Here is a 14,448-nt window from a genome sequence, read left to right as displayed (position 1 = left end):
CAGAGTTAAACGCCAGAAACAAGTTACAAACTGGCGTTTAACTCGACAGAAGACCTCTACACGTGAAAGCTTCAATGCTCAGCCCAAGCACACATCAAGTGGGCCCAGAAGTGGATTTCTGCATCATTTACTTATTCTCTATAAACCTTAGTAATTTGTTTAGTATAAATAGGAACTTTTACTATGGTATTTAAATCTTTTGGATATTTTATGTTCAGAGATCATGTTTGGGGAGGCTGTCCATTCAGCCATGTCTAGACCTTGTTCTTATGTATTTTCAACGGTGAAGTTTCTACACACCATAGATTAAGGTATGGAGCTCTGCTGTTCCTCATGAATTAATGTAAAGTACTATTGTTTTTCTATTCAACTCAAGCTTATTCTTATTCTAAGATATTCAATAGCACCCAAGAACATGATAAATGTGATGATTATGTGACACTCATCACCATTCTCACCTATGAACGCGTGCCTGACAACCACTTCCATTCTACATGAAAACAAGCTTGAATGCGTATCTCTTAGCCTCCATTCCGAAAAATCGGAGTCTTCGTGGTATAAGCTAGAATTATTGGCGGCCATTCCTGAGATTGGGAAAGTCTAAACCTTGTCTGTGGTATTTCGAGTAGGATCTAGGAAGAGATGACTGTGACGAGCTTCAAACTCGCAAGTGCTGGGTGTACTGACAGACACAAAAGGATCAATGGATCCTATTACAACATGATCGAGAACCGACAGATGATTAGCCGTGCGGTGACAGTGTATTTGGACAATTTTCACTGAGAGGACGGGATGTAGCCATTGACAACAGTGATGCCCAACATACAGCTAGCCATGGAAAGGAGTATGAATGATTGGATGAAAGCAATAGGAAAGCAGAGGTTCAGAAGGAACAAAAGCAACTCCATACGCTTATCTGAATTTCTCACCAATGAATTACATAAGTATTTCTATCCTATTTTATATTTTAATTATATTTTAATTATCAAATCTCCATAACCATTTGAATCCGCCTAACTGAGATTTACAAGGTGACCATAGCTTGCTTCAAGCCGACAATCTCCGTGGGATCGATCCTTACTCAAGTAAGGTTTATTACTTGGACGACCCAGTGCACTTGCTGGTTTGTTGTGCGAAGTTGTGAAAAAGAATTAAGATTATGAACGTGCGCACCAAGTTTTGGCGCCGTTGATGATGTTGTGATGAGCGGATAATTTATACGCTTTTTGGCATTGTTTTTACATAGTTTTTAGTATGATTTAGTTAGTTTTTAGTATATTTTTATTAATTTTTAAATAAAATCACATTTCTGGACTTTACTATGAGTTTGTGTGTTTTTCTATGATTTCAGGTAATTTCTGGCTGAAATTGAGGGACTTGAGCAAAAATCTGATTCAGAGGCTGAAGAAGGACTGCAGATGCTGTTGGATTCTGACCTCCCTGCACTCGAAGTGGATTTTTTGGAGCTACAGAAACCCAATTGGCGCGCTCTCAATTGCGTTGAAAAAAATTTGAAAAAGATAGATTTGTTTTGAAAAGGATTTGAAAAGAAGTTGAAGAAGAATTGAGGAAAATTTAATTTTAGGATTAAGATATTTTTAATATTTTTGGAAAAGAGATTGAAAAATGAAAGTATGGGAACAAGTTTATGCAAGAAAGTATGGATGGAAATATGAAAATTTGAAAAAAATCAAGTTGGGAACAAAAACTTCCTCCCCTCCACAATCCTGGCGTTAAACGCCCAACTGCTGCTTGTTTTGGGCATTTAACGCCCTTCTGTAGCCTCTTTTGGGCGTTTAACGCCCAGCTGTTGCTTCTGGCTGGCGTTAAACGCCAGAAATCTTTCGTCATTGGGCGTTTTTTTGAACACCCAGGATGCTGTAAGTGTGGCGTTAAATGCCTAGAATGGCTCCTATTCTGGCGTTTAACACCCATAAAGGTATTATTACTGGCGTTAAACGCCAGTAGATGCTTCTTTTGGGCGTTTAACGCCCAAATATACCTCTTACTGGCGTTTTCTTGCCAGTGAGCTCCTTCTTCCTGTTTTGTACTCTGAATCCTTCTGTAACCCTGTGAAATTATGCAATTGATTCTTTACCTTGAAGATTCTTTATATTAAACTTGTATAATTATTATTTAAATAAAAAAAAATAGGCTTTGCTAATGGCTGGGTTGCCTCCCAGCAAGCGCTTCTTTATTGTCTTTAGTTGGACCTTGCTGAGCTTTTAATCTAGCCTCAGCTTTGAGCACTCTTTCTCAACATTGCCTTCAAGATAACGCTCAATTCTCTGTCCATTAACAATGAACCCCTTATTAGAATCAATGTCTTGAAGCTCCACATAGCCATATGGTGACACACTTGTAATCACATATGGTCCCTTCCACCGGGATTTCAGTTTCCCGGGGAATAGCCTGATCCTAGAGTTAAACAGTAGAACCTTCTGTCCTGGTTCAAAGACTCTAGATGACAGCTTTCTGTCATGTCACCTTTTTGCTTTCTCTTTGTAAAGCTTGGCATTTTCGAAAGCAGTGAGTCTGAATTCCTCTAGCTCATTCAGCTGGAGCAATCTTTTTTCTTCAGCTAATTTAGCATCAAAGTTTAGGAATCTAGTTGCCCAGTAGACCTTGTGCTCCAGTTCCACGGGCAGATGACAAGCCTTGTGATGCTAGGGCATTTTGGCCAGTTTCACTGACCTTTTCTTTATGGTTTTAGGGTAGTTTCATGCACTTTCTTAGGAAATAAGCAAGTTTTGGGTAAATAGTCATTTACATCTTGATTCAAGCAAACATTGTGAATTTTATATGATTTCATGAGAATTATGCATGAATTGAATGATGCATGATCTCATGGGTTAGAACCTAGCTTTGATGCACTTTATTTGCTTGATTTCAGGACAAAGGAAGCAAGGAAGATGCCACGTTAATAGCCATGTTAGTCCAACTAATATGACCATTAACAAGGAAAGGAGGCTAGCTTACAACGTTAATGAGAAAAGTGAACACCAATAATGCTTTCGCGAACCATCATAGCCCACGTTAACTACGTTAACATGGAAGCTAACGTGGAAGAAAAGTAAAGCTCCAACGTTAGTGGTAAAAGTGAATGCCACTAACATCAGGGAGAGGGGCACACTTAGCCACGTTAAAAGTCACGCTAACTACATTAACGTGAACTCTAACATGGGAGAAGCAATGAAGAGCCAACATTAGTGACACTCACCTTTGTCACTAACGTTGGACTAAGCCTCTATTAGCCACGTTAGATGCCACGTTAATTGCATTAACGTGGAAGCTAACGTGGAGGAAAGGAATGATGAGCCAACGTTATTGACACTCACTTTTGTCACTAACGTTGGAGATGGCTATCACTACCACGTTAGAAGTCACGTTAACCTAAGTAACGTGAACTCTAACTTGGGAAGAAGGGTGTTTGGAGCGTTAGTGACAAAGGTAAGTGTCACTAACGCTCTCGAAGTTGAGGTATACCCACGTTAAGAGTCACGTTAGCTACACTAACGTGAACTCTAACGTAGGGAAGAAGGGGCCAAGAGCAACGTTATTGGCAAAGGTAAACGCCAATAACGCTCGCGATGGATCAAGAGGCAACGTTAGTGCCACTAACGTTGAAGTTAACGTAACTCATCTTGGGCTAGGAACGTTAGTGCAAAAGGTGATTGTCACTAACATTCTCGAACCCATATTTTTACTTAACGTTAACGCCACTAACGTCCTAGCCAAAGTCCATGCCTAGTTCACACTTTCTCTGCAAGTAAAGCTGAGCCCACTGAAGATTCCAAACTGCTTCAACTCAAGATCCAAAGGCCCATATCCAAGACTTGAAGAGCCAACTGGAAAATCAGAAGAGTAGTATATATAGGGGTAGTTTTGAACTAGAGAAGAGCTTTTGGATTGAGAGGACTACTCTCTGTATAATTTTACTTTCTCTGCAACTTCTAGTTTTACTTCAGAATGTACTCTCCATCTTTGCTTTCCATTCCCAGAGCCATGAACAACTAAACCCCTTTCATTGGGTTAGAGAGCTCTGTTATAATTTGATGGATCAATAATAGTTTTCATTATTCTTCTTCTTTCTTTTCTCTTGATTTTACAAGAAAGCTTTCAATCTTCATCCAATTGGATAGTTGTCTTGGAAAAGAAACTATTCATACTTAGATCTCTTCTGAACCTTGGAAGAGGAATGAAGAGATCATGCTATTAGACCAAGGAATTGGCTATTGATCAAGATTTGAGAGATTGAGTTACCAAGGAATTGGAATTCAATCACTTAATATTGCCAAGGAGATCAATGAATGCATTGATTGAGGAAGAGATGAGAATGAACTTGATCCGGAGAATGCAACATCTCCTAAGCCCAATGAATTCCCCATTTCTGATTTACCCATTCTCTTTAGTTTCTGCCATTTACTTTCATGCTAAATTCCCCATTCCCCATTTAAGATTCTGCAATTTACTTTCCGTCATTTATATTCAGCTCTTTATTTCCAGCATTTACATTTTCTGCCATTTACTTTCCCGCCATTTAATTTCCTACAATTCTCATATCAAATTCTGCTTAGCTCAACTAGAACATTCCGCCAATTAAAGTTTCTTGACCAATCAATCCCTGTGGGATTCGACCTCACTCTATTGTGAGTTTTTACTTGACGACAATTCGGTATACTTGCTGAGGGAAATCTGTTGAGAGACAAGTTTCCGTGCATCAAGTTTATGGCGCCATTGCCGGGGATTAATTTTGTATCAACAATGATTAAATTGGTGGATAACAAGATTGAGCACTTTTCTTTTGTTTGATTTAATTCCATCTGAGTAATTTTCATTCAGTTTTAGTTATTTCCTTCCATTTACCTCTCACCCATTTGTGGTGCTATCTGCATATCATTTTTTTACTATTTGTTCCACTGACCCACTAACTGTTTGATATATTCTATCACTCACACTAACAGCATTTCTGCAGAAAATACTGTCTGCATCTACCCTTCTTGCTTTTGCCTTGTTGGTTGTATGACAGGTAGAAGAAGCGGGGCTTCAACTTCCTTTGATTCTGAACCTGAGAGGACATTCCTTAGATTAAGGAGGGAAGCAAGAGGGAAGAGAGTAGTTAGTGCTGAGGAAGAGGAATAGTATTTTGAACTAGACATGGATGAGAATATGGAGAAACATCATGAAGAAGAGGCTCACAACCATGGCAGAGAAGGTCCAGCGCATCATGCTGGGCAAGAAATAAGAGTTCTAGGATCCTACATCAATCCAAACCCAGGAAACTGTGGAAGTAGCATCCAAAAACCAACCATACATGCCAACAACTTTGAACTAAAGCCACAGCTCATCACCCTTGTTCAGAATAATTGTTCATTCGGAGGAAGTGTTCAAGAAGATCCCAATCAACATCTAACCACCTTCCTGAGGATATGTGACACTGTGAAGTCTAATGGTGTTCATCCTGACACCTACAGACTACTTCTATTCCCCTTCTCACTCAAGGACAAGGCATCTAAATGGCTGGAATCTTTCCCGAAAGAGAGCTTAACAACCTGGGAAGATGTGGTAAACAAATTCTTGGCGAGATTCTATCCTCCTCAAAGAATCAAAAGGTTGAGAGCTGAGGTTCAAATTCAGGCAGCAAGATGGTGAGACTCTATATGAAGCATGGGAGAGATTCAAAGACTTGACAAGAAGATGCCCGCCAGATATGTTCAATGAATGGGTGCAGCTGCACATTTTCTATGAAGGTCTTTCTTATGAATCAAAGAAGGTAGTAGAGCACTCATCCGAGGGATCTCTGAACAAGAAGAAGACCATTGAAGAAGCCATAGATGTCATTGAGACTGTAGCTGAGAATGACTACTTCTATGCTTCTGAAAGAGGCAACATTAGAGGAGTGATGGAGCTAAACAATGTGGATGCACTGCTAGCTCAAAATAAGATGATTACCAAGCAATTGGCTGACCTCACCAAGAAGATAGAGAGGAATCAAGTAGCAGCAATCACCACTTCAGCAGCAACTCAAGAAGGAGTGAATGAAGAAGCAGAGGGTAGTCAGGAGCAAGCCAACTACATTGGAAATTCACCTAGGCAGAACCATGACCCATACTCCAAAACGTATAATCCTGGGTGGAGGAACCACCCAAACTTTGGGTGGGGAAATCAACAAGACCAAGGCCAAGATCAGAGATGCCACAACCCCAACAATAATGCAGCTCACCAACATCCCACACAGAGATCATATCAGCACTCACCTAACAACACATCTCAACATCCATACCAAAGCCAAAATGGCCCTTCTCATCCCTCCAATCTCAACTCTCCATCATCGAAAGAAAGACTATCAAGGATTGAGACTCTACTTGAAGGCATATGCAAGGAAATCCAAGATAGTAAGGTGTTCCGTGAGGAAATGCGATCCAACATACAGAATCAAGACGCTGCCATTGATAAACCCATATTTCATGAGTTCTTTTGTGCTTAATTTGAGTGATTTATACAATCCTTCACCTACTTATTCACATTAATTGTATGGTTTCACTTTTCCTTCCTTATTATGTCATATTGTGAAAAGCATGTTTCCTAAGCTTTAAAATTAATTAATTTAATTACCTTTATTTCCATTCGATATCGTGATTAGTGTGTTGAGTAGTTTCAGATTTTCTAAGGCAGAATGACTTAAAGGATGGAAAAGAAAACATACTAAAATGGAAGGAGAAAGCAAAACAGAGCTTTAAGGAAACTGGTATCCACACGATCGCATGGACGACGCGATCGCGTGCCAAGCACGAATCAGCAGTGACGCGGCCGCATGACTGACGCAACCGCGCACCTTAAGCAGAATGCATATGACACGATCGCATGACTGACGCGACCGCGTGGCAAGGAAAGGCTCCAAATGACGCGACCGCGTGACAGAGGCCACGTATCAGAATTTACAGAATACACCCCCAGCGAATTCTGAAGCCCTTTTTGGCCCAAATCCAAGTACAGACAGCATAGACCAGAGGTTATAAAGTGTGGGAATGCACCCATTCAAGGGAGCTCGCATATTTTACCTTTCAATGATTTAGATTTAGTTGAGAGGGAGATCTTCTCTCTCTCTCTTTTAGGATTTAGGATTTCTTCTTGTTTTAAGAGTAACTCTGGATCCCAGGTTTAATGTTCTTTGATTTTAGTTTTACTTCTATTCATTTATTCCAACATTTGAATTGATTATTATAATTTGATTTAAGAATTCTTCCATGTTACAGACTGTTATTTGAATTAATGATAATTGAGGTATTTTTAGTTCATGATTGTTCTCTTCGATTTAAGTTACCATCACTTCCCATCTAAGGATATTTTTATTATTCCAGCAATTTTACTTTTTCCCCTTTTGGTTCTGGTTAAGAATTTAGTAACTCAACAGTTATTAAACTCAACATAATTGATAATCGTTATCTTGCTAATTGAGCTGAACTTAAGCAATCCCAACCTTTTCTTAGGAAATAAATAGGATTCAAAGGTCAATTTAATTAGTCCATTGACTTTCCCTTGCCCTAGTACAGGTTGATCAAGTGGAGTTTAGATTCAACTTTCATTATAGTTGAGAGAGATAACTACGTTGGACCTCCAACTTCTCTTACCTTGCCAAAAGTCTGCTTTATAGTATTTATTTATTTTAATTGCCATTTACTTTACTTGTCATTTAAATTACTTGATTCTCATCTTCTAAACCCCGATTACAACCTTTATAGCCAATAGTAAGAACATACTTCCTCGCAGTTCCTTGAGAAGACGACCCGAGGTTTGAATAATCGGTTAACAATTTCTAAAGGGGTTTGTTACTTGTGACACCCAAAACGTTTTTATGAAGGGATTTTTGTCGGTTTCGAGACTATATCTACAACACGACTGTTTCTATGAATCTCTTTACTGGTAAAAATCCTCTCGTCAAAATGGCGCCGTTGCCGGGGAACTGCTAACGTGTGCCTTATTATTGGTTATTGTAAATATTTTTTTTCTTTTGCTTGTCTATTTATTTTTGTTTTTCCTTTTTATCTTTATTTGCTGCTATGAATTCTCAACCCTCTCGCTTTGAGTTTGGTTCTAATGTTGTTAAAGGAAATAGAAGTTACAGCAGGAATGTGCATCAAGGTCAAACCAATCAAGGATGGATAGAACCAAGAGGATCTAATCAACCCTTTTGGCAGCAACACCCTCCGAGATATCCTGGACAAAGACCATTCCACAATGCATACACAGCTGAAAGACATGGTGGACAACTTTGTAACTACCAACAAGCCCCACCCCGTACATATAAACCACCCTTTCAACATAACCTTGAACCACCACACTCACAAGCTTCTCTTCACCATTCGCCACCATATGATCCATCCTTACCCCAATACCAATCCAATCGCTCCCAATCACCACCACTTTCCTTTGTAGCATGTCCAAGTCCAGCATCCCGAGAAGCAGAGGATCGCCTAAGGGAAACAGTAATTAAATTTCAAACAACCATCAAACAACTGGAGCAAGCGATGATTCAATGGGCTTCTTGGCGCACAAATACACAAGGATCAACCACAGCTCCATGTGGACAGCCCAATGAAGAGCAGAGCATGAAGGAAGTGCCAAAAACTCCAGTGGACAAGACAGAGCATGAATTTGTACTGGAACAATTAGAAGAAGCTGTCTTTGTTCAAGAAGAAAAGTTGGTTGAAGACCTAGGAGATGCTGAACTTCCATGGGAATCCAGAATTAAGGAAAACTCCATCCAGGATGCTACAGTTGATGCTAAGGAGGATACTGTATAATCTCCAAGGCAAGTCGTTTATGAATAATCAGACGGAATAATCCAAGAAGCAATTTCCCTTGATGATAATGCTCACAAGTCTAGCTCTCTTGGTGATGAACTTGCATCCGCAAGTGAATTCTCTAAGATAGAAGAATCTTCCCCAAGTGAATATGAAGATGGTGCAGAGGTAGATTTCTCTCAACCTTCAATCTATGACTCAAGTGATGAGGAAGACACAGAAGACTTTGACCAGGACATAGATACAATTGAAGATCTTTGCAAAGAAGTGGAGGAATTCACAGAAGAGCACAAGGAAACAGAACTTGCAGAACCATCAAAAACACCTATCCCAAGGCCATTACCACCTAATACAAGCTTCAAGTGGGTACAATCATTAACTTATAACTTTACTTATTCACTTGAATATGGTTTGCTTGAAACAGATGGCCAGCTTAGAACTCTCTGTGGCTTTAAGAGTAAGAGGAAAATGGCTCGTACTCAGAGCTGGTGCACAAGGTTCAATAAGGTTCCATGCTTCACTTCGAAGTACACGGATTGGTATCATGCTCAATCACATAGATCACGGAAAATGTTTGGTCACCAAGATGAGATTCTACTTTTTAACCCGCCCGAATGGAGACATGTAGATCAAGACGGAGGCGAATTTAAAAGCAAGGCTTTGAATCCTGGAGTTTATTCTGACATTTGTCATCCCGGGAGCCTAAAAATATATTTAAAACTGTTCAGAAGCTTTGCGTGCTTGGTTTGGGACCCCGGAGGCTATTGGCATTCCAAGCACCGGTGGAGATTTTTGGACGAATTTAAAAATAAGCCACCATAACAGGATACTCCTCCAATGTCCAACTTAAGGACTTTAACTAAAAGTGCTAGGTGGGAGACAACCCACCATGGTATGGTCGCTTCTTTTTCAATTTATTTTTTTTAATTGCTTTCATTTTGCCTTTTTCATTTTAATTTATTAAACCTGGAATCATGCATAGCATTCATGTTAATCATTGCATTCTGCATTTTTCATGCATATAAAAAAAAAAAGAGGGTGCACGACGCGACCGCATGACCCATGCGATCGCGCCATATCGCGGAAAACACCACCCGCGCGACTGCGTGACCCATGCGGCCGCGTGATATATATATCGGCGTAAGGATCCAATGAACAGAAAGTTAGGCTGGAATCGTGCGGCCTTTGTGCGTTTCGCACAAATTGACCCACGCGATCGCATGCCCCATGCGATCGCGTCCCTTGCACAATACCAATCCAACGCGACCGCGTGAGCGACGCGATCGCGTCGCATGGATTGCACATCACCCCAAAAGGAGACAGAGAGTTGCGCTAAAACGGCGCTGGAGTCGTGCATTTAGCACAAATTCCAGTGACGCGATCGCGCGACCCACGCAATCGCGTCACCCTTCTTTTCCCCCTCTCATGCGATCGCGCACTCCACGCGATCGCGTCACTTCCATTTTCACCCCAACCACGCGACCGCGTGCCCCACGCGGCCGCGTGGATTCGAAAATATAACCCCCCAGCCCGCGAACCCTATCAGTTGCGAGCCCCCCACCCCCAACCCTCTTCTCCCTCTCTGCTCTCTCTCCCTCCAACCACCACCCAGCACCACCCAGCCGCCACCGCCGACCACCCAGACGCCGTCGCAACCCGGACGCCGCCGACGCAACCCCCTCCCCTCCCTTCTTCTCCCTTCTTCCTCTCTCCTCCCCTCTCCACCACTGCCTCCGCGACCACCGCCCCACCGCCGGCCACCCAGCTGCGCCCCTGACGTCGGGATTTTTGCCAGTAAAGAATGTCATAAAAACAATCGCGTTGTAGATATTGTCTCTAAACTGTCAAAAATCCCTTCGTACAAACTTTTTGGTTGTCACAAGTAACAAACCCCTTTGAAATTGATAACCGAGTATTCAAACCTCGGGTCGTCTTCTCAAGGAATTGCAGGGAAGTATCTTCTTATTATTGGTTATGAAGATTGTAAATTGGGGGTTTTGGAAGTTTGGGCAATGCGCATAGGTATATTTTCGAGCAATAAAAATAAATAAATAACTGTAAAATAAACTCTTGGCAAGGTATGAGAACCGGAAATCCTGTCCTTGTTATCCTTATCAGATGTGATGAGAATTGGATTTTAATCCCACATAGTTAAGTCAAGTGGACTAATTAGCTTGATTCTCAAGTCCTAGTCAATTCCTATGGAGAGACTAGTGTTAGAGCAATCCTAGCTAAAGCAAAATCAGCCAATTTCAACCACTCCTGAGTTTGACAACTCAAGTGTTACCAATTACCTAACCAAAGCCAAAAGGGAAGAAAGTCTACTTGAATGAAAATAATTTGGATAAACACAGAGCATTAATAAATTAAAGAGAGCAATCATAAGTCTGAAATACCTCAAATAACATTAATTCAAAGAGAAATCTGTAACATAGAAGAATTCATAAATAAAATTGGGAAAATAATAAAAATAAAGAACCTGGGATTGAGAGCTACTCCTAAAACTAAGAGAAATCCTAAATCCTAATCCTAAGAGAGAGGAGAGAACCTCTCTCTTTAAAAACTACATCTACTCCTAAAATTGTGAATTATGAGAGCCTCCTCATGAATGGATGCATTCCCCCACTTTATAGTCTCTAATTTGTGTTTTCTGGGCCACAAACTGGGTCAAAAACAGTCCAGAATTTGCTGGGTTTGAATTTTGCCACGCTGGATTTCCGTCATTGCGACGCGGCCGCATGGATCACGCGGTCGCGTCGCCTAGCGTCAGGGAAACTATAACATATTATATATCAAATTGAAGCCTCGGACATTAGCTTTCCAACGCAACTAAAACCGCGTCGTTTAGACCTCTGTAGCTAAAGTTATAGCTGTTTGAGTGCAGAGAGGTCAGGCTGGACAGCTTAGCAATTTCTCCAACTTCTTGCATTCCTTCCACTTTTGCATGCTTTCGTCCCATCCTCCAAGCCATTCCTGCCTTATAATATCTGAAAACACTTAACACACATATCAAGGCATCTAATGGTAATAGGAGAGGATTAATAATAAGCAAATATAAGATCAAAGAAGCATGTTTTCAATCAAAACACATAATTAGGAAGGAAATATAAAACTATGCAAATAGTATGAATAAGTGGGTAAAGAGTTAATAAAAACTACTCAATTGAGTACCAGATAGACCATAAAATAGTGGTTTATCAACCTCCCCACGCTTAAACAATAGCATGTCCTCATGCTAAGCTCAAGAGAACTATAAAGAAATGAAGAGGAATGGTAGAACGTATGAAATGCAACCTATCTTATATGAATGCAACTACATGCAAAATGTTCTTACCTACTTGGTTAAAAGTAAACAAATCTTTTAAGAACAAATATGAACTGGATTTCACTAATTCAAATCATAAAAATGAAGTACAAATAGTCTTGCAAGAAGAAAATAGCTCATGAAAGCAGGGAACAAGGAATTGAGCATCGAACCCTCACTGGTAGTGTATACACTCTAATCACTCAAGTGTTTTTAGGGTCGATTCTCTCAATTCTCTACTAACCTTGCTTTCTAAGGCTTGCTCTTCATCTAACAATCAACATAAATTTAATGCACAAATACACATATCAAGAGGTCTTTTAAGGGTTGTAATGGGGTTAGGGTTAAGGTAGGATTGTATTTGGCCAAGTGGACTAAAATCTGAATCCTTAATTAACTTAAACTTTCCACCTAACTTAAACAATCCATGTAATCACAGTACAAAATCTAACTATCCATCAACCATGTTTTCCACATATTTATGCATTCTAATTTCAAGTACAATTCATATGCATTGTTTTCAACATTTACTTTGGGGCATTTTGTCCCCTTTTTCTTATTTGCTCTTTTTCCTCTTTTTTTTTATACATAATTTTTCTTTTTCTTTTATTTTTCTCAATGCATATGATTAAATTATTGGATGCATGAATCATGTCCTAAATATTTTTTTCACATTTTCAGAAAATTCTAACATACTCAATTCTCAAACCAATTGTTTCCAAATTCGCTTCCCCACACTTAATTTATGAGTACTCTCACTAGTCTAAGCTAACTAAGGATTCAAATTAAGGACATTATTATTTTCCGCTTAGAGTTAATGATGTGCTAAAGTAAGGAACAAAGGGGTATAATAGGCTCAAATTGGTTTGCAAAGGATAATGAAAGGTAAGGCCATATGGGTATGTAAGCTCAGTGAAACAAAGGCCTCAATCATGTAAGTGCATGCATACATTAAACCATGGAAATATAGAATTAAGCAAGACAAAGATCACAATTTTTGAGAGAAAAATACACACTAAAACAAAATTTTTGGTTGATAAAATGCAACCAATTCAAATAGGCTCAAAAAATCTCACAGGTTTTGTGTGTTCGAGCTCTAAACCATGTTCCAATATAATATTTTTTCAAATAAGTGTAACAAAAAATTTGATTCAAATTAGTGAAATACTTTAAAAGGTTTCTTGAAAAAGAAAATATTACTTTAATCAAGTGGTAAAATATGCAAAAATCAAACAAATATGCAAATGCAACAACTAATCTACAAAGAAAATTTAAACATTGGTGTTTGAGACAAGAAAGTACTTACCCATGGAGATCGGTATCAACCTCCCCACACTTAAAGATTGCACCGTCCTCGGTGCATGCTAAGATGTGCAGGTGGATGGGGGTTATGGTTTCTCAGCTGGGCTCTTTTTTTTGTTCCTTTCCTTGCCGGCGGTTTGGGAGTAGCTTTCTCCTTTCCTTCCTTGGTGGCCATCCTGAAGAAGGGAAGAGAAAGTAAATTAAATTCAAATAGATATATAGCAAGGAAGAGAATGGAAGAGTGGTGATGGATGCACATTAGGATGTAATTGACATTAACACATGCTCTCAAGTACATGTGAAAAGCCAGCAATAAAAAATAGCCAGTGCATCGAAAGATAAGTGGATGCAGGGTGTTTATTGGCATGCCGAAAAAGGGCATGAGTAGCATAGACCAAGCATTATTTGTAATAAATTACCATGTTTGTATTGACAATTATATTCAATTAAAATAGTAAAGGGGGTTTATGAAAAGCAAGCATTAAATAGTATAAAGTATAATAGAGAAGTGCATAATGCCATATGGGCTTTTTCACAAACACATAGCATGTATGGTAAATAATCTATTTGAAAGTATTAAATTGAACATGCAAGCATCCTTTAAAAAGTAATATATAATTGTCAAATAATCATGCAATAATCCACAATGACCCAAATAAAATTCCAACACCAGTGAAAATAATGCAATGAATGAAATATGCAAATAAATTAAATAAAATAGAATGGAAGTGAGAGAAAATAAGAAAAGATAAGAAGAATAAGGATTCGAAGAAGAAAAGATAAGAAAATTGGCACTAATCTGGATAGGTTGTGCGACGTTGGCGACGTGGTCGCGTGGGTGACGCGGTCGCGTGGTGCGCGATAAGGTTGGGTGACGCGGACGCGTGGGGCACGCGATCGCGTGACTCGATTTGTGCTAGTGGCGCGAGTGCAGCCTCGCGGTCGCACAACTCTCTGTTCAAAACTTAGTATTGCCAAAATCCAGGGTGACGCGGTCGCGTGGGGCATGCAATCGCGTGAGTGGCCTTATTTCCAATA

The 14,448-nt window shown here is 39.7% G+C and overlaps 1 non-coding gene across 1 annotated transcript; it reads right to left on the bottom strand.

Annotated features, from left to right (window-relative positions):
- Positions 1-5,610: 5,610 nt before the first annotated feature.
- On the bottom strand, positions 5,611-5,715 carry LOC148548772 (small nucleolar RNA R71). The gene has a single exon (XR_015897193.1). It is a non-coding gene; the product is annotated as a small nucleolar RNA R71 (small nucleolar RNA).
- Positions 5,716-14,448: the final 8,733 nt, after the last annotated feature.

The sequence above is a fragment of the Arachis ipaensis genome, chromosome B8 (genome assembly GCF_059453495.1).
Source record: "Arachis ipaensis isolate K30076 ecotype BB chromosome B8, ASM5945349v1, whole genome shotgun sequence".
In the NCBI taxonomy this organism is placed as follows: Eukaryota; Viridiplantae; Streptophyta; class Magnoliopsida; order Fabales; family Fabaceae; genus Arachis; species Arachis ipaensis.
The sequence above is the reverse complement of the archived record's forward strand: the minus strand, read 5'-3'. Positions and strand labels throughout refer to the sequence as shown.